Source organism: Lactuca virosa, chromosome 1 (assembly GCF_052849685.1).
Source record: "Lactuca virosa cultivar CGN04683 chromosome 1, Lactuca_virosa_CGN04683_v6, whole genome shotgun sequence".
Classification (NCBI taxonomy): Eukaryota; Viridiplantae; Streptophyta; class Magnoliopsida; order Asterales; family Asteraceae; genus Lactuca; species Lactuca virosa.
The window spans coordinates 262,852,148-262,870,669 of record NC_136426.1 but is presented as its reverse complement, the minus strand read 5'-3'; the positions used below and the strand labels follow the sequence as shown (position 1 = coordinate 262,870,669).

At 47.3% G+C, this 18,522-nt stretch overlaps 52 non-coding genes across 52 annotated transcripts; all 52 read right to left on the bottom strand.

Moving 5' to 3' along the window:
* Window positions 1-129: 129 nt before the first annotated feature.
* LOC145147084 (5S ribosomal RNA) lies at window positions 130-248 on the bottom strand. Its single transcript, XR_013727999.1, has one exon. It is a non-coding gene; the product is annotated as a 5S ribosomal RNA (ribosomal RNA).
* Window positions 249-476: 228 nt separating this feature from the next.
* On the bottom strand, window positions 477-595 carry LOC145155140 (5S ribosomal RNA). Its single transcript, XR_013735595.1, has one exon. It is a non-coding gene; the product is annotated as a 5S ribosomal RNA (ribosomal RNA).
* A 229-nt stretch (window positions 596-824) lies between these two features.
* Window positions 825-943, bottom strand: LOC145145347 (5S ribosomal RNA). The gene has a single exon (XR_013726324.1). It is a non-coding gene; the product is annotated as a 5S ribosomal RNA (ribosomal RNA).
* Window positions 944-1,171: 228 nt separating this feature from the next.
* Window positions 1,172-1,290, bottom strand: LOC145145402 (5S ribosomal RNA). The gene has a single exon (XR_013726377.1). It is a non-coding gene; the product is annotated as a 5S ribosomal RNA (ribosomal RNA).
* A 230-nt stretch (window positions 1,291-1,520) lies between these two features.
* On the bottom strand, window positions 1,521-1,639 carry LOC145152434 (5S ribosomal RNA). Its single transcript, XR_013732954.1, has one exon. It is a non-coding gene; the product is annotated as a 5S ribosomal RNA (ribosomal RNA).
* Window positions 1,640-1,869: 230 nt separating this feature from the next.
* On the bottom strand, window positions 1,870-1,988 carry LOC145153028 (5S ribosomal RNA). The gene has a single exon (XR_013733557.1). It is a non-coding gene; the product is annotated as a 5S ribosomal RNA (ribosomal RNA).
* Window positions 1,989-2,217: 229 nt separating this feature from the next.
* Window positions 2,218-2,336, bottom strand: LOC145138128 (5S ribosomal RNA). Its single transcript, XR_013721334.1, has one exon. It is a non-coding gene; the product is annotated as a 5S ribosomal RNA (ribosomal RNA).
* A 230-nt stretch (window positions 2,337-2,566) lies between these two features.
* Window positions 2,567-2,685, bottom strand: LOC145140639 (5S ribosomal RNA). The gene has a single exon (XR_013722224.1). It is a non-coding gene; the product is annotated as a 5S ribosomal RNA (ribosomal RNA).
* A 230-nt stretch (window positions 2,686-2,915) lies between these two features.
* On the bottom strand, window positions 2,916-3,034 carry LOC145153027 (5S ribosomal RNA). The gene has a single exon (XR_013733556.1). It is a non-coding gene; the product is annotated as a 5S ribosomal RNA (ribosomal RNA).
* Window positions 3,035-3,263: 229 nt separating this feature from the next.
* LOC145138115 (5S ribosomal RNA) lies at window positions 3,264-3,382 on the bottom strand. Its single transcript, XR_013721328.1, has one exon. It is a non-coding gene; the product is annotated as a 5S ribosomal RNA (ribosomal RNA).
* Window positions 3,383-3,612: 230 nt separating this feature from the next.
* Window positions 3,613-3,731, bottom strand: LOC145140630 (5S ribosomal RNA). The gene has a single exon (XR_013722222.1). It is a non-coding gene; the product is annotated as a 5S ribosomal RNA (ribosomal RNA).
* Window positions 3,732-3,960: 229 nt separating this feature from the next.
* On the bottom strand, window positions 3,961-4,079 carry LOC145153026 (5S ribosomal RNA). Its single transcript, XR_013733555.1, has one exon. It is a non-coding gene; the product is annotated as a 5S ribosomal RNA (ribosomal RNA).
* A 230-nt stretch (window positions 4,080-4,309) lies between these two features.
* Window positions 4,310-4,428, bottom strand: LOC145153025 (5S ribosomal RNA). Its single transcript, XR_013733554.1, has one exon. It is a non-coding gene; the product is annotated as a 5S ribosomal RNA (ribosomal RNA).
* A 229-nt stretch (window positions 4,429-4,657) lies between these two features.
* Window positions 4,658-4,776, bottom strand: LOC145147544 (5S ribosomal RNA). The gene has a single exon (XR_013728443.1). It is a non-coding gene; the product is annotated as a 5S ribosomal RNA (ribosomal RNA).
* A 230-nt stretch (window positions 4,777-5,006) lies between these two features.
* LOC145144059 (5S ribosomal RNA) lies at window positions 5,007-5,125 on the bottom strand. The gene has a single exon (XR_013725080.1). It is a non-coding gene; the product is annotated as a 5S ribosomal RNA (ribosomal RNA).
* A 227-nt stretch (window positions 5,126-5,352) lies between these two features.
* Window positions 5,353-5,471, bottom strand: LOC145146419 (5S ribosomal RNA). Its single transcript, XR_013727365.1, has one exon. It is a non-coding gene; the product is annotated as a 5S ribosomal RNA (ribosomal RNA).
* A 230-nt stretch (window positions 5,472-5,701) lies between these two features.
* Window positions 5,702-5,820, bottom strand: LOC145145346 (5S ribosomal RNA). Its single transcript, XR_013726323.1, has one exon. It is a non-coding gene; the product is annotated as a 5S ribosomal RNA (ribosomal RNA).
* Window positions 5,821-6,049: 229 nt separating this feature from the next.
* LOC145138107 (5S ribosomal RNA) lies at window positions 6,050-6,168 on the bottom strand. Its single transcript, XR_013721326.1, has one exon. It is a non-coding gene; the product is annotated as a 5S ribosomal RNA (ribosomal RNA).
* Window positions 6,169-6,397: 229 nt separating this feature from the next.
* Window positions 6,398-6,516, bottom strand: LOC145145307 (5S ribosomal RNA). Its single transcript, XR_013726286.1, has one exon. It is a non-coding gene; the product is annotated as a 5S ribosomal RNA (ribosomal RNA).
* Window positions 6,517-6,746: 230 nt separating this feature from the next.
* Window positions 6,747-6,865, bottom strand: LOC145153024 (5S ribosomal RNA). Its single transcript, XR_013733553.1, has one exon. It is a non-coding gene; the product is annotated as a 5S ribosomal RNA (ribosomal RNA).
* A 226-nt stretch (window positions 6,866-7,091) lies between these two features.
* LOC145145995 (5S ribosomal RNA) lies at window positions 7,092-7,210 on the bottom strand. The gene has a single exon (XR_013726944.1). It is a non-coding gene; the product is annotated as a 5S ribosomal RNA (ribosomal RNA).
* Window positions 7,211-7,439: 229 nt separating this feature from the next.
* On the bottom strand, window positions 7,440-7,558 carry LOC145155506 (5S ribosomal RNA). The gene has a single exon (XR_013735942.1). It is a non-coding gene; the product is annotated as a 5S ribosomal RNA (ribosomal RNA).
* Window positions 7,559-7,788: 230 nt separating this feature from the next.
* On the bottom strand, window positions 7,789-7,907 carry LOC145144116 (5S ribosomal RNA). Its single transcript, XR_013725134.1, has one exon. It is a non-coding gene; the product is annotated as a 5S ribosomal RNA (ribosomal RNA).
* Window positions 7,908-8,133: 226 nt separating this feature from the next.
* On the bottom strand, window positions 8,134-8,252 carry LOC145146624 (5S ribosomal RNA). Its single transcript, XR_013727559.1, has one exon. It is a non-coding gene; the product is annotated as a 5S ribosomal RNA (ribosomal RNA).
* A 229-nt stretch (window positions 8,253-8,481) lies between these two features.
* Window positions 8,482-8,600, bottom strand: LOC145147058 (5S ribosomal RNA). Its single transcript, XR_013727974.1, has one exon. It is a non-coding gene; the product is annotated as a 5S ribosomal RNA (ribosomal RNA).
* Window positions 8,601-8,829: 229 nt separating this feature from the next.
* LOC145152433 (5S ribosomal RNA) lies at window positions 8,830-8,948 on the bottom strand. Its single transcript, XR_013732953.1, has one exon. It is a non-coding gene; the product is annotated as a 5S ribosomal RNA (ribosomal RNA).
* Window positions 8,949-9,177: 229 nt separating this feature from the next.
* LOC145153022 (5S ribosomal RNA) lies at window positions 9,178-9,296 on the bottom strand. The gene has a single exon (XR_013733551.1). It is a non-coding gene; the product is annotated as a 5S ribosomal RNA (ribosomal RNA).
* Window positions 9,297-9,522: 226 nt separating this feature from the next.
* Window positions 9,523-9,641, bottom strand: LOC145154789 (5S ribosomal RNA). The gene has a single exon (XR_013735251.1). It is a non-coding gene; the product is annotated as a 5S ribosomal RNA (ribosomal RNA).
* Window positions 9,642-9,869: 228 nt separating this feature from the next.
* LOC145145984 (5S ribosomal RNA) lies at window positions 9,870-9,988 on the bottom strand. Its single transcript, XR_013726933.1, has one exon. It is a non-coding gene; the product is annotated as a 5S ribosomal RNA (ribosomal RNA).
* A 229-nt stretch (window positions 9,989-10,217) lies between these two features.
* LOC145148455 (5S ribosomal RNA) lies at window positions 10,218-10,336 on the bottom strand. Its single transcript, XR_013729338.1, has one exon. It is a non-coding gene; the product is annotated as a 5S ribosomal RNA (ribosomal RNA).
* Window positions 10,337-10,565: 229 nt separating this feature from the next.
* On the bottom strand, window positions 10,566-10,684 carry LOC145138100 (5S ribosomal RNA). Its single transcript, XR_013721323.1, has one exon. It is a non-coding gene; the product is annotated as a 5S ribosomal RNA (ribosomal RNA).
* Window positions 10,685-10,913: 229 nt separating this feature from the next.
* On the bottom strand, window positions 10,914-11,032 carry LOC145143870 (5S ribosomal RNA). The gene has a single exon (XR_013724900.1). It is a non-coding gene; the product is annotated as a 5S ribosomal RNA (ribosomal RNA).
* A 228-nt stretch (window positions 11,033-11,260) lies between these two features.
* Window positions 11,261-11,379, bottom strand: LOC145153021 (5S ribosomal RNA). Its single transcript, XR_013733550.1, has one exon. It is a non-coding gene; the product is annotated as a 5S ribosomal RNA (ribosomal RNA).
* Window positions 11,380-11,930: 551 nt separating this feature from the next.
* On the bottom strand, window positions 11,931-12,049 carry LOC145137376 (5S ribosomal RNA). Its single transcript, XR_013721024.1, has one exon. It is a non-coding gene; the product is annotated as a 5S ribosomal RNA (ribosomal RNA).
* A 231-nt stretch (window positions 12,050-12,280) lies between these two features.
* LOC145145973 (5S ribosomal RNA) lies at window positions 12,281-12,399 on the bottom strand. The gene has a single exon (XR_013726922.1). It is a non-coding gene; the product is annotated as a 5S ribosomal RNA (ribosomal RNA).
* Window positions 12,400-12,628: 229 nt separating this feature from the next.
* On the bottom strand, window positions 12,629-12,747 carry LOC145145960 (5S ribosomal RNA). The gene has a single exon (XR_013726910.1). It is a non-coding gene; the product is annotated as a 5S ribosomal RNA (ribosomal RNA).
* A 230-nt stretch (window positions 12,748-12,977) lies between these two features.
* LOC145145345 (5S ribosomal RNA) lies at window positions 12,978-13,096 on the bottom strand. The gene has a single exon (XR_013726322.1). It is a non-coding gene; the product is annotated as a 5S ribosomal RNA (ribosomal RNA).
* Window positions 13,097-13,325: 229 nt separating this feature from the next.
* On the bottom strand, window positions 13,326-13,444 carry LOC145147804 (5S ribosomal RNA). The gene has a single exon (XR_013728693.1). It is a non-coding gene; the product is annotated as a 5S ribosomal RNA (ribosomal RNA).
* A 230-nt stretch (window positions 13,445-13,674) lies between these two features.
* On the bottom strand, window positions 13,675-13,793 carry LOC145153537 (5S ribosomal RNA). Its single transcript, XR_013734039.1, has one exon. It is a non-coding gene; the product is annotated as a 5S ribosomal RNA (ribosomal RNA).
* Window positions 13,794-14,022: 229 nt separating this feature from the next.
* LOC145144594 (5S ribosomal RNA) lies at window positions 14,023-14,141 on the bottom strand. Its single transcript, XR_013725605.1, has one exon. It is a non-coding gene; the product is annotated as a 5S ribosomal RNA (ribosomal RNA).
* Window positions 14,142-14,367: 226 nt separating this feature from the next.
* Window positions 14,368-14,486, bottom strand: LOC145145949 (5S ribosomal RNA). Its single transcript, XR_013726899.1, has one exon. It is a non-coding gene; the product is annotated as a 5S ribosomal RNA (ribosomal RNA).
* A 229-nt stretch (window positions 14,487-14,715) lies between these two features.
* On the bottom strand, window positions 14,716-14,834 carry LOC145153020 (5S ribosomal RNA). The gene has a single exon (XR_013733549.1). It is a non-coding gene; the product is annotated as a 5S ribosomal RNA (ribosomal RNA).
* Window positions 14,835-15,062: 228 nt separating this feature from the next.
* LOC145147803 (5S ribosomal RNA) lies at window positions 15,063-15,181 on the bottom strand. The gene has a single exon (XR_013728692.1). It is a non-coding gene; the product is annotated as a 5S ribosomal RNA (ribosomal RNA).
* Window positions 15,182-15,411: 230 nt separating this feature from the next.
* LOC145153536 (5S ribosomal RNA) lies at window positions 15,412-15,530 on the bottom strand. Its single transcript, XR_013734038.1, has one exon. It is a non-coding gene; the product is annotated as a 5S ribosomal RNA (ribosomal RNA).
* Window positions 15,531-15,759: 229 nt separating this feature from the next.
* LOC145148925 (5S ribosomal RNA) lies at window positions 15,760-15,878 on the bottom strand. Its single transcript, XR_013729788.1, has one exon. It is a non-coding gene; the product is annotated as a 5S ribosomal RNA (ribosomal RNA).
* Window positions 15,879-16,104: 226 nt separating this feature from the next.
* On the bottom strand, window positions 16,105-16,223 carry LOC145145938 (5S ribosomal RNA). Its single transcript, XR_013726888.1, has one exon. It is a non-coding gene; the product is annotated as a 5S ribosomal RNA (ribosomal RNA).
* A 229-nt stretch (window positions 16,224-16,452) lies between these two features.
* Window positions 16,453-16,571, bottom strand: LOC145153019 (5S ribosomal RNA). Its single transcript, XR_013733548.1, has one exon. It is a non-coding gene; the product is annotated as a 5S ribosomal RNA (ribosomal RNA).
* A 228-nt stretch (window positions 16,572-16,799) lies between these two features.
* LOC145147802 (5S ribosomal RNA) lies at window positions 16,800-16,918 on the bottom strand. Its single transcript, XR_013728691.1, has one exon. It is a non-coding gene; the product is annotated as a 5S ribosomal RNA (ribosomal RNA).
* A 230-nt stretch (window positions 16,919-17,148) lies between these two features.
* On the bottom strand, window positions 17,149-17,267 carry LOC145153535 (5S ribosomal RNA). Its single transcript, XR_013734037.1, has one exon. It is a non-coding gene; the product is annotated as a 5S ribosomal RNA (ribosomal RNA).
* Window positions 17,268-17,496: 229 nt separating this feature from the next.
* LOC145148924 (5S ribosomal RNA) lies at window positions 17,497-17,615 on the bottom strand. Its single transcript, XR_013729787.1, has one exon. It is a non-coding gene; the product is annotated as a 5S ribosomal RNA (ribosomal RNA).
* Window positions 17,616-17,842: 227 nt separating this feature from the next.
* On the bottom strand, window positions 17,843-17,961 carry LOC145145926 (5S ribosomal RNA). The gene has a single exon (XR_013726877.1). It is a non-coding gene; the product is annotated as a 5S ribosomal RNA (ribosomal RNA).
* Window positions 17,962-18,190: 229 nt separating this feature from the next.
* LOC145153018 (5S ribosomal RNA) lies at window positions 18,191-18,309 on the bottom strand. Its single transcript, XR_013733547.1, has one exon. It is a non-coding gene; the product is annotated as a 5S ribosomal RNA (ribosomal RNA).
* Between the last annotated feature and the right edge of the window lie 213 nt (window positions 18,310-18,522).

Below are 18,522 nucleotides of genomic sequence, written 5' to 3'. Positions count from 1 at the left end.
GTTCCAAAAATACGAAGACCATGAACCATGAAACGGAGGCCACCCGAGCATAGAAATAGCAAGAAAGAAAAAAAACAAAAAAAAACCGCACGTAAAATCTAAAAAAACGCAAACGGACAACGAAAAAGGGGGGTGCAACACGAGGACTTCCCAGGGGGTCACCCATCCTAGTACTACTCTCGCCCAAGCACGCTTACCTGCGGAGTTCTGATGGGATTCGGTGCATTAGTGCTGGTATGATCGCACCCAAAATACTATCCATGCTTATTGCTTGTATGTCTTAAAAGACGCAGAAATCCTTTGTTTTCGTACGCGAGGCGTGGGACCCACGTGACCGATCGGCTCCGTTCCAAAAATACGAAGACCATCAACCATGAAGCGGAGGCCACCCGAGCATAGAAATAGCAAGAAAGAAAAAAAAACAAAAAAAAACCGCACGTAAAATCTAAAAAAACGCAAACGGACAACGAAAAAGGGGGGTGCAACACGAGGACTTCCCAGGGGGTCACCCATCCTAGTACTACTCTCGCCCAAGCACGCTTAACTGCGGAGTTCTGATGGGATCCGGTGCATTAGTGCTGGTATGATCGCAACCGAAATACTATCCATGCTTATTGCTTGTATGTCTTAAAAGACGCAGAACCTCCTTTGTTTTCGTACGCGAGACGTGGGACCCACGTGACCGATCGGCTCCGTTCCAAAAATACGAAGAGCATGAACCATGAAACGGAGGCCACCCGAGCATAGAAATAGCAAGAAAGAAAAAAAACAAAAAAAAAACCGCACGTAAAATCTAAAAAAACGCAAACGGACAACGAAAAAGGGGGGTGCAACACGAGGACTTCCCATGGGGTCACCCATCCTAGTACTACTCTCGCCCAAGCACGCTTAACTGCGGAGTTCTGATGGGATCCGGTGCATTAGTGGTGGTATGATCGCACCCGAAATACTGTCCATGCTTATTGCTTGTATGTCTTAAAAGACACAGAACCTCCTTTGTTTTCGTACGCGAGGCGTGGGACCCACGTGACCGATCGGCTCCGTTCCAAAAATACGAAAACCATCAACCATGAAGCGGAGGCCACCCGAGCATAGAAATAGCAAGAAAGAAAAAAAACAAAAAAAAACCGCACGTAAAATCTAAAAAAACGCAAACGGACAACGAAAAAGGGGGGTGCAACACGAGGACTTCCTAGGGGGTCACCCATCCTAGTACTACTCTCGCCCAAGCACGCTTAACTGCGGAGTTCTGATAGGATCCGGTGCATTAGTGCTGGTATGATCGCACCCGAAATACTATCCATGCTTATTGCTTGTATGTCTTAAAAGACGCAGAACCTCCTTTGTTTTCGTACGCGAGGCGTGGGACCCACGTGACCGATCGGCTCCGTTCCAAAAATACGAAGACCATGAACCATGAAACGGAGGCCACCCGAGCATAGAAATAGCAAGAAAGAAAAAAAAACAAAAAAAAAAACCGCACGTAAAATCTAAAAAAACGCAAACGGACAACGAAAAAGGGGGTGCAACACGAGGACTTCCCAGGGGGTCACCCATCCTAGTACTACTCTCGCCCAAGCACGCTTAACTACGGAGTTCTGATGGGATCCGGTGCATTAGTGCTGGTATGATCGCACCCGAAATACTATCCATGCTTATTGCTTGTATGTCTTAAAACACGCAGAACCTCCTTTGTTTTCGTACGCGAGGCGTGGGACCCACGTGACCGATCAGCTCCGTTCCAAAAATACGAAGACCATCAACCATGAAGCGGAGGCCACCCGAGCATAGAAATAGCAAGAAAGAAAAAAAAAACAAAAAAAAACCGCACGTAAAATCTAAAAAAACGCAAACGGACAACGAAAAAGGGGGGTGCAACACGAGGACTTCCCATGGGGTCACCCATCCTAGTACTACTCTCGCCCAAGCACGCTTAACTGCGGAGTTCTGATGGGATCCGGTGCATTAGTGCTGGTATGATCGCACCCGAAATACTATCCATGCTTATTGCTTTTATGTCTTAAAAGACGCAGAACCTCCTTTGTTTTCGTACGCGAGGCGTGGAACCCACGTGACCGATCGGCTCCGTTCCAAAAATACGAAAACCATCAACCATGAAGCGGAGGCCACCCGAGCATAAAAATAGCAAGAAAGAAAAAAAAACAAAAAAAAACCGCACGTAAAATCTAAAAAAACGCAAACGGACAACGAAAAAGGGGGGTGCAACACGAGGACTTCCCAGGGGGTCACCCATCCTAGTACTACTCTCGCCCAAGCACGCTTAACTGCGGAGTTCTGATAGGATCCGGTGCATTAGTGCTGGTATGATCGCACCCGAAATACTATCCATGCTTATTGCTTGTATGTCTTAAAAGACGCAGAACCTCCTTTGTTTTCGTACGCGAGGCGTGGGACCCACGTGACCGATCGGCTCCGTTCCAAAAATACGAAGACCATGAACCATGAAACGGAGGCCACCCGAGCATAGAAATAGCAAGAAAGAAAAAAAAAACAAAAAAAAAACCGCACGTAAAATCTAAAAAAACGCAAACGGACAACGAAAAAGGGGGTGCAACACGAGGACTTCCCAGGGGGTCACCCATCCTAGTACTACTCTCGCCCAAGCACGCTTAACTACGGATTTCTGATGGGATCCGGTGCATTAGTGCTGGTATGATCGCACCCGAAATACTATCCATGCTTATTGCTTGTATGTCTTAAAACACGCAGAACCTCCTTTGTTTTCGTACGCGAGGCGTGGGACCCACGTGACCGATCAGCTCCGTTCCAAAAATACGAAGACCATCAACCATGAAGCGGAGGCCACCCGAGCATAGAAATAGCAAGAAAGAAAAAAAAAACAAAAAAAAACCGCACGTAAAATCTAAAAAAACGCAAACGGACAACGAAAAAGGGGGGTGCAACACGAGGACTTCCCATGGGGTCACCCATCCTAGTACTACTCTCGCCCAAGCACGCTTAACTGCGGAGTTCTGATGGGATCCGGTGCATTAGTGCTGGTATGATCGCACCCGAAATACTATCCATGCTTATTGCTTTTATGTCTTAAAAGACGCAGAACCTCCTTTGTTTTCGTACGCGAGGCGTGGAACCCACGTGACCGATCGGCTCCGTTCCAAAAATACGAAAACCATCAACCATGAAGCGGAGGCCACCCGAGCATAAAAATAGCAAGAAAGAAAAAAAAACAAAAAAAAACCGCACGTAAAATCTAAAAAAACGCAAACGGACAACGAAAAAGGGGGGTGCAACACGAGGACTTCCCAGGGGGTCACCCATCCTAGTACTACTCTCGCCCAAGCACGCTTAACTGCGGAGTTCTGATAGGATCCGGTGCATTAGTGCTGGTATGATCGCACCCGAAATACTATCCATGCTTATTGCTTGTATGTCTTAAAAGACGCAGAACCTCCTTTGTTTTCGTACGCGAGGCGTGGGACCCACGTGACCGATCGGCTCCGTTCCAAAAATACGAAGACCATGAACCATGAAACGGAGGCCACCCGAGCATAGAAATAGCAAGAAAGAAAAAAAAAACAAAAAAAAAACCGCACGTAAAATCTAAAAAAACGCAAACGGACAACGAAAAAGGGGGTGCAACACGAGGACTTCCCAGGGGGTCACCCATCCTAGTACTACTCTCGCCCAAGCACGCTTAACTACGGATTTCTGATGGGATCCGGTGCATTAGTGCTGGTATGATCGCACCCGAAATACTATCCATGCTTATTGCTTGTATGTCTTAAAACACGCAGAACCTCCTTTGTTTTCGTACGCGAGGCGTGGGACCCACGTGACCGATCAGCTCCGTTCCAAAAATACGAAGACCATCAACCATGAAGCGGAGGCCACCCGAGCATACAAATAGCAAGAAAGAAAAAAAAACAAAAAAAAACCGCACGTAAAATCTAAAAAAACGCAAACGGACAACGAAAAAGGGGGGTGCAACACGAGGACTTCCCATGGGGTCACCCATCCTAGTACTACTCTCGCCCAAGCACGCTTAACTGCGGAGTTCTGATGGGATCCGGTGCATTAGTGCTGGTATGATCGCACCCGAAATACTGTCCATGCTTATTGCTTGTATGTCTTAAAAGACACAGAACCTCCTTTGTTTTCGTACGCGAGGCGTGGGACCCACGTGACCGATCGGCTCCGTTCCAAAAATACGAAGACCATGAACCATGAAACGGAGGCCACCCGAGCATAGAAATAGCAAGAAAGAAAAAAAAAACAAAAAAAAACCGCACGTAAAATCTAAAAAAACGCAAACGGACAACGAAAAAGGGGGGTGCAACACGAGGACTTCCCATGGGGTCACCCATCCTAGTACTACTCTCGCCCAAGCACGCTTAACTGCGGAGTTCTGATGGGATCCGGTGCATTAGTGCTGGTATGATCGCACCCGAAATACTGTCCATGCTTATTGCTTGTATGTCTTAAAAGACACAGAACCTCCTTTGTTTTCGTACGCGAGGCGTGGGACCCACGTGACCGATCGGCTCCGTTCCAAAAATACGAAAACCATCAACCATGAAGCGGAGGCCACCCGAGCATAGAAATAGGAAGAAAGAAAAAAAAACAAAAAAAAACCGCACGTAAAATCTAAAAAAACGCAAACGGACAACGAAAAAGGGGGGTGCAACACAAGGACTTCCCAGGGGGTCACCCATCCTAGTACTACTCTCGCCCAAGCACGCTTAACTGCGGAATTCTGATAGGATCCGGTGCATTAGTGCTGGTATGATCGCACCCGAAATACTATCCATGCTTATTGCTTGTATGTCTTAAAAGACGCAGAACCTCCTTTGTTTTCGTACGCGAGGCGTGGGACCCACGTGACCGATCGGCTCCGTTCCAAAAATACGAAGACCATGAACCATGAAACGGAGGCCACCCGAGCATAGAAATAGCAAGAAAGAAAAAAAAAACAAAAAAAAACCGCACGTAAAATCTAAAAAAACGCAAACGGACAACGAAAAGGGGGGGTGCAACACGAGGACTTCCCAGGGGGTCACCCATCCTAGTACTACTCTCGCCCAAGCACGCTTAACTGCGGCGTTCTGATGGGATCCGGTGCATTAGTGCTGGTATGATCGCACCCGAAATATTATCCATGCTTATTGCTTTTATGTCTTCAAAGACGCAGAACCTCCTTTGTTTTCGTACGCGAGGCGTGGAACCCACGTGACCGATCGGCTCCGTTCCAAAAATACGAAAACCATCAACCATGAAGCGGAGGCCACCCGAGCATAGAAATAGCAAGAAAGAAAAAAAATAAAAAAAAACCGCACGTAAAATCTAAAAAAACGCAAACGGACAACGAAAAAGGGGGTGCAACACGAGGACTTCCCAGGGGGTCACCCATCCTATTACTACTCTCGCCCAAGCACGCTTAACTGCGGAGTTCTGATGGGATCCGGTGCATTAGTGCTGGTATGATCGCAACCGAAATACTATCCATGCTTATTGCTTGTATGTCTTAAAAGACGCAGAACCTCCTTTGATTTCGTACGCGAGACGTGGGACCCACGTGACCGATCGGCTCCGTTCCAAAAATACGAAGACCATGAACCATGAAACGGAGGCCACCCGAGCATAGAAATAGCAAGAAAGAAAAAAAAACAAAAAAAAAACCGCACGTAAAATCTAAAAAAACGCAAACGGAAAACGAAAAAGGGGGGTGCAACACGAGGACTTCCCATGGGGTCACCCATCCTAGTACTACTCTCGCCCAAGCACGCTTAACTGCGGAGTTCTGATGGGATCCGGTGCATTAGTGGTGGTATGATCGCACCCGAAATACTGTCCATGCTTATTGCTTGTATATCTTAAAAGACACAGAACCTCCTTTGTTTTCGTACGCGAGGCGTGGGACCCACGTGACCGATCGGCTCCGTTCCAAAAATACGAAAACCATCAACCATGAAGCGGAGGCCACCCGAGCATAGAAATAGCAAGAAAGAAAAAAAAAACAAAAAAAAACCGCACGTAAAATCTAAAAAAACGCAAACGGACAACGAAAAAGGGGGTGCAACACGAGGACTTCCCAGGGGGTCACCCATCCTAGTACTACTCTCGCCCAAGCACGCTTAACTGCGGAGTTCTGATAGGATCCGGTGCATTAGTGCTGGTATGATCGCACCCGAAATACTATCCATGCTTATTGCTTGTATGTCTTAAAAGACGCAGAACCTCCTTTGTTTTCGTACGCGAGGCGTGGGACCCACGTGACCGATCGGCTCCGTTCCAAAAATACGAAGACCATGAACAATGAAACGGAGGCCACCCGAGCATAGAAATAGCAAGAAAGAAAAAAAAACAAAAAAAAAACCGCACGTAAAATCTAAAAAAACGCAAACGGACAACGAAAAAAGGGGTGCAACACGAGGACTTCCCAGGGGGTCACCCATCCTAGTACTACTCTCGCCCAAGCACGCTTAACTACGGAGTTCTGATGGGATCCGGTGCATTAGTGCTGGTATGATCGAACCCGAAATACTATCCATGCTTATTGCTTGTATGTCTTAAAACACGCAGAACCTCCTTTGTTTTCGTACGCGAGGCGTGGGACCCACGTGACCGATCAGCTCCGTTCCAAAAATACGAAGACCATCAACCATGAAGCGGAGGCCACCCGAGCATAGAAATAGCAAGAAAGAAAAAAAAAACAAAAAAAAACCGCACGTAAAATCTAAAAAAACGCAAACGGACAACGAAAAAGGGGGGTGCAACACGAGGACTTCCCATGGGGTCACCCATCCTAGTACTACTCTCGCCCAAGCACGCTTAACTGCGGAGTTCTGATGGGATCCGGTGCATTAGTGCTGGTATGATCGCACCCGAAATACTGTCCATGCTTATTGCTTGTATGTCTTAAAAGACACAGAACCTCCTTTGTTTTCGTACGCGAGGCGTGGGACCCACGTGACCGATCGGCTCCGTTCCAAAAATACGAAGACCATGAACCATGAAACGGAGGCCACCCGAGCATAGAAATAGCAAGAAAAAAAAACAAAAAAAAACCGCACGTAAAATCTAAAAAAACGCAAACGGACAACGAAAAAGGGGGGGTGCAACACGAGGACTTCCCAGGGGGTCACCCATCCTAGTACTACTCTCGCCCAAGCACGCTTAACTGCGGAGTTCTGATGGGATCCGGTGCATTAGTGCTGGTATGATCGCACCCGAAATACTATCCATGCTTATTGCTTTTATGTCTTAAAAGACGCAGAACCTCCTTTGTTTTCGTACGCGAGGCGTGGAACCCACGTGACCGATCGGCTCCGTTCCAAAAATACGAAAACCATCAACCATGAAGCGGAGGCCACCCGAGCATAAAAATAGCAAGAAAGAAAAAAAAACAAAAAAAAACCGCACGTAAAATCTAAAAAAACGCAAACGGACAACGAAAAAGGGGGGTGCAACACGAGGACTTCCCAGGGGGTCACCCATCCTAGTACTACTCTCGCCCAAGCACGCTTAACTACGGAGTTCTGATGGGATCCGGTGCATTAGTGCTGGTATGATCGCAACCGAAATACTATCCATGCTTATTGCTTGTATGTCTTAAAACACGCAGAACCTCCTTTGTTTTCGTACGCGAGACGTGGGACCCACGTGACCGATCGGCTCCGTTCCAAAAATACGAAGACCATGAACCATGAAACGGAGGCCACCCGAGCATAGAAATAGCAAGAAAGAAAAAAAAAACAAAAAAAAACCGCACGTAAAATCTAAAAAAACGCAAACGGACAACGAAAAAGGGGGGTGCAACACGACGACTTCCCATGGGGTCACCCATCCTAGTACTACTCTCGCCCAAGCACGCTTAACTGCGGAGTTCTGATGGGATCCGGTGCATTAGTGCTGGTATGATCGCACCCGAAATACTGTCCATGCTTATTGCTTGTATGTCTTAAAAGACACAGAACCTCCTTTGTTTTCGTACGCGAGGCGTGGGACCCACGTGACCGATCGGCTCCGTTCCAAAAATACGAAGACCATGAACCATGAAACGGAGGCCACCCGAGCATAGAAATAGCAAGAAAAAAAAACAAAAAAAAACCGCACGTAAAATCTAAAAAAACGCAAACGGACAACGAAAAAGGGGGGGTGCAACACGAGGACTTCCCAGGGGGTCACCCATCCTAGTACTACTCTCGCCCAAGCACGCTTAAATGCGGAGTTCTGATGGGATCCGGTGCATTAGTGCTGGTATGATCGCAACCGAAATACTATCCATGCTTATTGCTTTTATGTCTTAAAAGACGCAGAACCTCCTTTGTTTTCGTACGCGAGGCGTGGAACCCACGTGACCGATCGGCTCCGTTCCAAAAATACGAAAACCATCAACCATGAAGCGGAGGCCACCCGAGCATAAAAATAGCAAGAAAGAAAAAAAAACAAAAAAAAACCGCACGTAAAATCTAAAAAAACGCAAACGGACAACGAAAAAGGGGGGTGCAACACGAGGACTTCCCAGGGGGTCACCCATCCTAGTACTACTCTCACCCAAGCACGCTTAACTGCGGAGATCTGATAGGATCCGGTGCATTAGTGCTGGTATGATCGCACCCGAAATACTATCCATGCTTATTGCTTGTATGTCTTAAAAGACGCAGAACCTCCTTTGTTTTCGTACGCGAGGCGTGGAACCCACGTGACCGATCGGCTCCGTTCCAAAAATACGAAGACCATGAACCATGAAACGGAGGCCACCCGAGCATAGAAATAGCAAGAAAGAAAAAAAAAACAAAAAAAAACCGCACGTAAAATCTAAAAAAACGCAAACGGACAACGAAAAAGGGGGTGCAACACGAGGACTTCCCAGGGGGTCACCCATCCTAGTACTACTCTCGCCCAAGCACGCTTAACTACGGAGTTCTGATGGGATCCGGTGCATTAGTGCTGGTATGATCGCACCCGAAATACTATCCATGCTTATTGCTTGTATGTCTTAAAACACGCAGAACCTCCTTTGTTTTCGTACGCGAGGCGTGGGACCCACGTGACCGATCAGCTCCGTTCCAAAAATACGAAGACCATCAACCATGAAGCGGAGGCCACCCGAGCATAGAAATAGCAAGAAAGAAAAAAAAACAAAAAAAAACCGCACGTAAAATCTAAAAAAACGCAAACGGACAACGAAAAAGGGGGGTGCAACACGAGGACTTCCCATGGGGTCACCCATCCTAGTACTACTCTCGCCCAAGCACGCTTAACTGCGGAGTTCTGATGGGATCCGGTGCATTAGTGCTGGTATGATCGCACCCGAAATACTGTCCATGCTTATTGCTTGTATGTCTTAAAAGACACAGAACCTCCTTTGTTTTCGTACGCGAGGCGTGGGACCCACGTGACCGATCGGCTCCGTTCCAAAAATATGAAGACCATGAACCATGAAACGGAGGCCACCCGAGCATAGAAATAGCAAGAAAAAAAAACAAAAAAAAACCGCACGTAAAATCTAAAAAAACGCAAACGGACAACGAAAAAGGGGGGGTGCAACACGAGGACTTCCCAGGGGGTCACCCATCCTAGTACTACTCTCGCCCAAGCACGCTTTACTGCGGAGTTCTGATGGGATCCGGTGCATTAGTGCTGGTATGATCGCACCCGAAATACTATCCATGCTTATTGCTTTTATGTCTTAAAAGACGCAGAACCTCCTTTGTTTTCGTACGCGAGGCGTGGAACCCACGTGACCGATCGGCTCCGTTCCAAAAATACGAAAACCATCAACCATGAAGCGGAGGCCACCCGAGCATAGAAATAGCAAGAAAGAAAAAAAAACAAAAAAAAACCGCACGTAAAATCTAAAAAAACGCAAACGGACAACGAAAAAGGGGGTGCAACACGAGGACTTCCCAGGGGGTCACCCATCCTAGTACTACTCTCGCCCAAGCACGCTTAACTGCGGAGTTCTGATGGGATCCGGTGCATTAGTGCTGGTATGATCGCACCCGAAATACTATCCATGCTTATTGCTTGTATGTCTTAAAAGACGCAGAACCTCCTTTGTTTTCGTACGCGAGACGTGGGACCCACGTGACCGATCGGCTCCGTTCCAAAAATACGAAGACCATGAACCATGAAACGGAGGCCACCCGAGCATAGAAATAGCAAGAAAGAAAAAAAAACAAAAAAAAACCGCACGTAAAATCTAAAAAAACGCAAACGGACAACGAAAAAGGGGGGTGCAACACGAGGACTTCCCATGGGGTCGCCCATCCTAGTACTACTCTCGCCCAAGCACGCTTAACTGCGGAGTTCTGATAGGATCCGGTGCATTAGTGTTGGTATGATCGCACCCGAAATACTGTCCATGCTTATTGCTTGTATGTCTTAAAAGACACAGAACCTCCTTTGTTTTCGTACGCGAGGCGTGGGACCCACGTGACCGATCGGCTCCGTTCCAAAAATACGAAAACCATCAACCATGAAGCGGAGGCCACCCGAGCATAGAAATAGCAAGAAAGAAAAAAAAACAAAAAAAAACCGCACGTAAAATCTAAAAAAACGCAAACGGACAACGAAATAGGGGGGTGCAACACGAGGACTTCCCAGGGGGTCACCCATCCTAGTACTACTCTCGCCCAAGCACGCTTAACTGCGGAGTTCTGATAGGATCCGGTGCATTAGTGCTGGTATGATCGCACCCGAAATACTATCCATGCTTATTGCTTGTATGTCTTAAAAGACGCAGAACCTCCTTTGTTTTCGTACGCGAGGCGTGGGACCCACGTGACCGATCGGCTCCGTTCCAAAAATACGAAGACCATGAACCATGAAACGGAGGCCACCCGAGCATAGAAATAGCAAGAAAGAAAAAAAAACAAAAAAAAACCGCACGTAAAATCTAAAAAAACGCAAACGGACAACGAAAAAGGGGGGTGCAACACGAGGACTTCCCAGGGGGTCACCCATCCTAGTACTACTCTCGCCCAAGCACGCTTAACTGCGGAGTTCTGATGGGATTCGGTGCATTAGTGCTGGTATGATCGCACCCAAAATACTATCCATGCTTATTGCTTGTATGTCTTAAAAGACGCAGAAATCCTTTGTTTTCGTACGCGAGGCGTGGGACCCACGTGACCGATCAGCTCCGTTCCAAAAATACGAAGACCATCAACCATGAAGCGGAGGCCACCCGAGCATAGAAATAGCAAGAAAGAAAAAAAAAACAAAAAAAAACCGCACGTAAAATCTAAAAAAACGCAAACGGACAACGAAAAAGGGGGTGCAACACGAGGACTTCCCATGGGGTCACCCATCCTAGTACTACTCTCGCCCAAGCACGCTTAACTGCGGAGTTCTGATGGGATCCGGTGCATTAGTGCTGGTATGATCGCACCCGAAATACTGTCCATGCTTATTGTTTGTATGTCTTAAAAGACACAGAACCTCCTTTGTTTTCGTACGCGAGGCGTGGGACCCACGTGACCGATCGGCTCCGTTCCAAAAATACGAAGACCATGAACCATGAAACGGAGGCCACCCGAGCATAGAAATAGCAAGAAAAAAAAACAAAAAAAAAAAACCGCACGTAAAATCTAAAAAAACGCAAACGGACAACGAAAAAGGGGGGTGCAACACGAGGACTTCCCAGGGGGTCACCCATCCTAGTACTACTCTCGCCCAAGCACGCTTAACTGCGGAGTTCTGATGATCGCACCCGAAATACTGTCCATGCTTATTGCTTGTATGTCTTAAAAGACGCAGAACCTCCTTTGTTTTCGTACGCGAGGCGTGGGACCCACGTGACCGATCGGCTCCGTTCCAAAAATACGAAGACCATGAACCATGAAACGGAGGCCACCCGAGCATAGAAATAGCAAGAAAGAAAAAAAAACAAAAAAAAACCGCACGTAAAATCTAAAAAAACGCAAACGGACAACGAAAATGGGAGGGTGCAACACGAGGACTTCCCAGGGGGTCACCCATCCTAGTACTACTCTCGCCCAAGCACGCTTAACTGCGAAGTTCTGATGGGATCCGGTGCATTAGTGCTGGTATGATCGCACCCGAAATACTATCCATGCTTATTGCTTTTATGTCTTAAAAGACGCAGAACCTCCTTTGTTTTCGTACGCGAGGCGTGGAACCCACGTGACCGATCCGCTCCTTTCCTAAAATACGAAAACCATCAACCATGAAGCGGAGGCCACCCGAGCATAGAAATAGCAAGAAAGAAAAAAAAAACAAAAAAAAACCGCACGTAAAATCTAAAAAAACGCAAACGGACAACGAAAAAGTGGGGGTGCAACACGAGGACTTCCCAGGGGGTCACCCATCCTAGTACTACTCTCGCCCAAGCACGCTTAACTGCGGAGTTCTGATGGGATCCGGTGCATTAGTGCTGGTATGATCGCACCCGAAATACTATCCATGCTTATTGCTTTTATGTCTTAAAAGACGCAGAACCACCTTTGTTTTCGTACGCGAGGCGTGGAACCCACGTGACCGATCGGCTCCGTTCCAAAAATACGAAAACCATCAACCATGAAGCGGAGGCCACCCGAGCATAGAAATAGCAAGAAAGAAAAAAAAACAAAAAAAAAACGCACGTAAAATCTAAAAAAACGCAAACGGACAACGAAAAAGGGGGGTGCAACACGAGGACTTCCCAGGGGGTCACCCATCCTAGTACTACTCTCGCCCAAGCACGCTTAACTGCGGAGTTCTGATGGGATCCGGTGCATTAGTGCTGGTATGATCGCACCCGAAATACTATCCATGCTTATTGCTTGTATGTCTTAAAAGACGCAGAACCTCCTTTGTTTTCGTACGCGAGACGTGGGACCCACGTGACCGATCGGCTCCGTTCCAAAAATACGAAGACCATGAACCATGAAACGGAGGCCACCCGAGCATAGAAATAGCAAGAAAGAAAAAAAAACAAAAAAAAAACCGCACGTAAAATCTAAAAAAACGCAAACGGACAACGAAAAAGGGGGGTGCAACACGAGGACTTCCCATGGGGTCACCCATCCTAGTACTACTCTCGCCCAAGCACGCTTAACTGCGGAGTTCTGATGGGATCCGGTGCATTAGTGGTGGTATGATCGCACCCGAAATACTGTCCATGCTTATTGCTTGTATGTCTTAAAAGACACAGAACCTCCTTTGTTTTCGTACGCGAGGCGTGGGACCCACGTGATCGATCGGCTCCGTTCCAAAAATACGAAAACCATCAACCATGAAGCGGAGGCCACCCGAGCATAGAAATAGCAAGAAAGAAAAAAAAACAAAAAAAAACCGCACGTAAAATCTAAAAAAACGCAAACGGACAACGAAAAAGGGGGGTGCAACACGAGGACTTCCCAGGGGGTCACCCATCCTAGTACTACTCTCGCCCAAGCACGCTTAACTGCGGAGTTCTGATAGGATCCGGTGCATTAGTGCTGGTATGATCGCAACTGAAATACTATCCATGCTTATTGCTTGTATGTCTTAAAAGACGCAGAACCTCCTTTGTTTTCGTACGCGAGGCGTGGGACCCACGTGACCGATCGGCTCCGTTCCAAAAATACGAAGACCATGAACCATGAAACGGAGGCCACCCGAGCATAGAAATAGCAAGAAAGAAAAAAAAAACAAAAAAAAAACCGCACGTAAAATCTAAAAAAACGCAAACGGACAACGAAAAAGGGGGTGCAACACGAGGACTTCCCATGGGGTCACCCATCCTAGTACTACTCTCGCCCAAGCACGCTTAACTACGGAGTTCTGATGGGATCCGGTGCATTAGTGCTGGTATGATCGCACCCGAAATACTATCCATGCTTATTGCTTGTATGTCTTAAAACACGCAGAACCTCCTTTGTTTTCGTACGCGAGGCGTGGGACCCACGTGACCGATCAGCTCCGTTCCAAAAATACGAAGACCATCAACCATGAAGCGGAGGCCACCCGAGCATAGAAATAGCAAGAAAGAAAAAAAAACAAAAAAAAACCGCACGTAAAATCTAAAAAAACGCAAACGGACAACGAAAAAGGGGGGTGCAACACGAGGACTTCCCATGGGGTCACCCATCCTAGTACTACTCTCGCCCAAGCACGCTTAACTGCGGAGTTCTGATGGGATCCGGTGCATTAGTGCTGGTATTATCGCACCTGAAATACTGTCCATGCTTATTGCTTGTATGTCTTAAAAGACACAGAACCTCCTTTGTTTTCGTACGCGAGGCGTGGGACCCACGTGACCGATCGGCTCCGTTCCAAAAATACGAAGACCATGAACCATGAAACGGAGGCCACCCGAGCATAGAAATAGCAAGAAAAAAAAACAAAAAAAAACCGCACGTAAAATCTAAAAAAACGCAAACGGACAACGAAAAAGGGGGGGTGCAACACGAGGACTTCCCAGGGGGTCACCCATCCTAGTACTACTCTCGCCCAAGCACGCTTAACTGCGGAGTTCTGATGGGATCCGGTGCATTAGTGCTGGTATGATCGCACCCGAAATACTATCCATGCTTATTGCTTGTATGTCTTAAAAGACGCAGAACCTCCTTTGTTTTCGTACGCGAGACGTGGGACCCACGTGACCGATCGGCTCCGTTCCAAAAATACGAAGACCATGAACCATGAAACGGAGGCCACCCGAGCATAGAAATAGCAAGAAAGAAAAAAAAACAAAAAAAAACCGCACGTAAAATCTAAAAAAACGCAAACGGACAACGAAAAAGGGGGGTGCAACACGAGGACTTCCCATGGGGTCACCCATCCTAGTACTACTCTCGCCCAAGCACGCTTAACTGCGGAGTTCTGATGGGATCCGGTGCATTAGTGCTGGTATGATCGCACCCGAAATACTGTCCATGCTTATTGCTTGTATGTCTTAAAAGACACAGAACCTCCTTTGTTTTCGTACGCGAGGCGTGGGACCCACGTGATCGATCGGCTCCGTTCCAAAAATACGAAAACCATCAACCATGAAGCGGAGGCCACCCGAGCATAGAAATAGCAAGAAAGAAAAAAAACAAAAAAAAACCGCACGTAAAATCTAAAAAAACGCAAACGGACAACGAAAAAGGGGGGTGCAACACGAGGACTTCCCAGGGGGTCACCCATCCTAGTACTACTCTCGCCCAAGCACGCTTAACTGCGGAGTTCTGATAGGATCCGGTGCATTAGTGCTGGTATGATCGCAACTGAAATACTATCCATGCTTATTGCTTGTATGTCTTAAAAGACGCAGAACCTCCTTTGTTTTCGTACGCGAGGCGTGGGACCCACGTGACCGATCGGCTCCGTTCCAAAAATACGAAGACCATGAACCATGAAACGGAGGCCACCCGAGCATAGAAATAGCAAGAAAGAAAAAAAAAACAAAAAAAAAACCGCACGTAAAATCTAAAAAAACGCAAACGGACAACGAAAAAGGGGGTGCAACACGAGGACTTCCCATGGGGTCACCCATCCTAGTACTACTCTCGCCCAAGCACGCTTAACTACGGAGTTCTGATGGGATCCGGTGCATTAGTGCTGGTATGATCGCACCCGAAATACTATCCATGCTTATTGCTTGTATGTCTTAAAACACGCAGAACCTCCTTTGTTTTCGTACGCGAGGCGTGGGACCCACGTGACCGATCAGCTCCGTTCCAAAAATACGAAGACCATCAACCATGAAGCGGAGGCCACCCGAGCATAGAAATAGCAAGAAAGAAAAAAAAACAAAAAAAAACCGCACGTAAAATCTAAAAAAACGCAAACGGACAACGAAAAAGGGGGGTGGAACACGAGGACTTCCCATGGGGTCACCCATCCTAGTACTACTCTCGCCCAAGCACGCTTAACTGCGGAGTTCTGATGGGATCCGGTGCATTAGTGCTGGTATTATCGCACCTGAAATACTGTCCATGCTTATTGCTTGTATGTCTTAAAAGACACAGAACCTCCTTTGTTTTCGTACGCGAGGCGTGGGACCCACGTGACCGATCGGCTCCGTTCCAAAAATACGAAGACCATGAACCATGAAACGGAGGCCACCCGAGCATAGAAATAGCAAGAAAAAAAAACAAAAAAAAACCGCACGTAAAATCTAAAAAAACGCAAACGGACAACGAAAAAGGGGGGGTGCAACACGAGGACTTCCCAGGGGGTCACCCATCCTAGTACTACTCTCGCCCAAGCACGCTTAACTGCGGAGTTCTGATGGGATCCGGTGCATTAGTGCTGGTATGATCGCACCCGAAATACTATCCATGCTTATTGCTTGTATGTCTTAAAAGACGCAGAACCTCCTTTGTTTTCGTACGCGAGACGTGGGACCCACGTGACCGATCGGCTCCGTTCCAAAAATACGAAGACCATGAACCATGAAACGGAGGCCACCCGAGCATAGAAATAGCAAGAAAGAAAAAAAAACAAAAAAAAACCGCACGTAAAATCTAAAAAAACGCAAACGGACAACGAAAAAGGGGGGTGCAACACGAGGACTTCCCATGGGGTCACCCATCCTAGTACTACTCTCGCCCAAGCACGCTTAACTGCGGAGTTCTGATGGGATCCGGTGCATTAGTGCTGGTATGATCGCACCCGAAATACTGTCCATGCTTATTGCTTGTATGTCTTAAAAGACACAGAACCTCCTTTGTTTTCGTACGCGAGGCGTGGGACCCACGTGATCGATCGGCTCCGTTCCAAAAATACGAAAACCATCAACCATGAAGCGGAGGCCACCCGAGCATAGAAATAGCAAGAAAGAAAAAAAACAAAAAAAAACCGCACGTAAAATCTAAAAAAACGCAAACGGACAACGAAAAAGGGGGGTGCAACACGAGGACTTCCCAGGGGGTCACCCATCCTAGTACTACTCTCGCCCAAGCACGCTTAACTGCGGAGTTCTGATAGGATCCGGTGCATTAGTGCTGGTATGATCGCAACTGAAATACTATCCATGCTTATTGCTTGTATGTCTTAAAAGACGCAGAACCTCCTTTGTTTTCGTACGCGAGGCGTGGGACCCACGTGACCGATCGGCTCCGTTCCAAAAATACGAAGACCATGAACCATGAAACGGAGGCCACCCGAGCATAGAAATAGCAAGAAAGAAAAAAAAAACAAAAAAAAAACCGCACGTAAAATCTAAAAAAACGCAAACGGACAACGAAAAAGGGGGTGCAACACGAGGACTTCCCATGGGGTCACCCATCCTAGTACTACTCTCGCCCAAGCACGCTTAACTACGGAGTTCTGATGGGATCCGGTGCATTAGTGCTGGTATGATCGCACCCGAAATACTATCCATGCTTATTGCTTGTATGTCTTAAAACACGCAGAACCTCCTTTGTTTTCGTACGCGAGGCGTGGGACCCACGTGACCGATCAGCTCCGTTCCAAAAATACGAAGACCATCAACCATGAAGCGGAGGCCACCCGAGCATAGAAATAGCAAGAAAGAAAAAAAAACAAAAAAAAACCGCACGTAAAATCTAAAAAAACGCAAACGGACAACGAAAAAGGGGGGTGGAACACGAGGACTTCCCATGGGGTCACCCATCCTAGTACTACTCTCGCCCAAGCACGCTTAACTGCGGAGTTCTGATGGGATCCGGTGCATTAGTGCTGGTATTATCGCACCTGAAATACTGTCCATGCTTATTGCTTGTATGTCTTAAAAGACACAGAACCTCCTTTGTTTTCGTACGCGAGGCGTGGGACCCACGTGACCGATCGGCTCCGTTCCAAAAATACGAAGACCATGAACCATGAAACGGAGGCCACCCGAGCATAGAAATAGCAAGAAAAAAAAACAAAAAAAAACCGCACGTAAAATCTAAAAAAACGCAAACGGACAACGAAAAAGGGGGGGGTGCAACACGAGGACTTCCCAGGGGGTCACCCATCCTAGTACTACTCTCGCCCAAGCACGCTTAACTGCGGAGTTCTGATGGGATCCGGTGCATTAGTGCTGGTATGATCGCACCCGAAATACTATCCATGCTTATTGCTTGTATGTCTTAAAAGACGCAGAACCTCCTTTGTTTTCGTACGCGAGACGTGGGACCCACGTGACCGATCGGCTCCGTTCCAAAAATACGAAGACCATGAACCATGAAACGGAGGCCACCCGAGCATAGAAATAGCAAGAAAGAAAAAAAAACAAAAAAAAACCGCACGTAAAATCTAAAAAAACGCAAACGGACAACGAAAAAGGGGGGTGCAACACGAGGACTTCCCATGGGGTCACCCATCCTAGTACTACTCTCGCCCAAGCACGCTTAACTGCGGAGTTCTGATGGGATCCGGTGCATTAGTGCTGGTATGATCGCACCCGAAATACTGTCCATGCTTATTGCTTGTATGTCTTAAAAGACACAGAACCTCCTTTGTTTTCGTACGCGAGGCGTGGGACCCACGTGACCGATCGGCTCCGTTCCAAAAATACGAAAACCATCAACCATGAAGCGGAGGCCACCCGAGCATAGAAATAGCAAGAAAGAAAAAAAAACAAAAAAAACCGCACGTAAAATCTAAAAAAACGCAAAC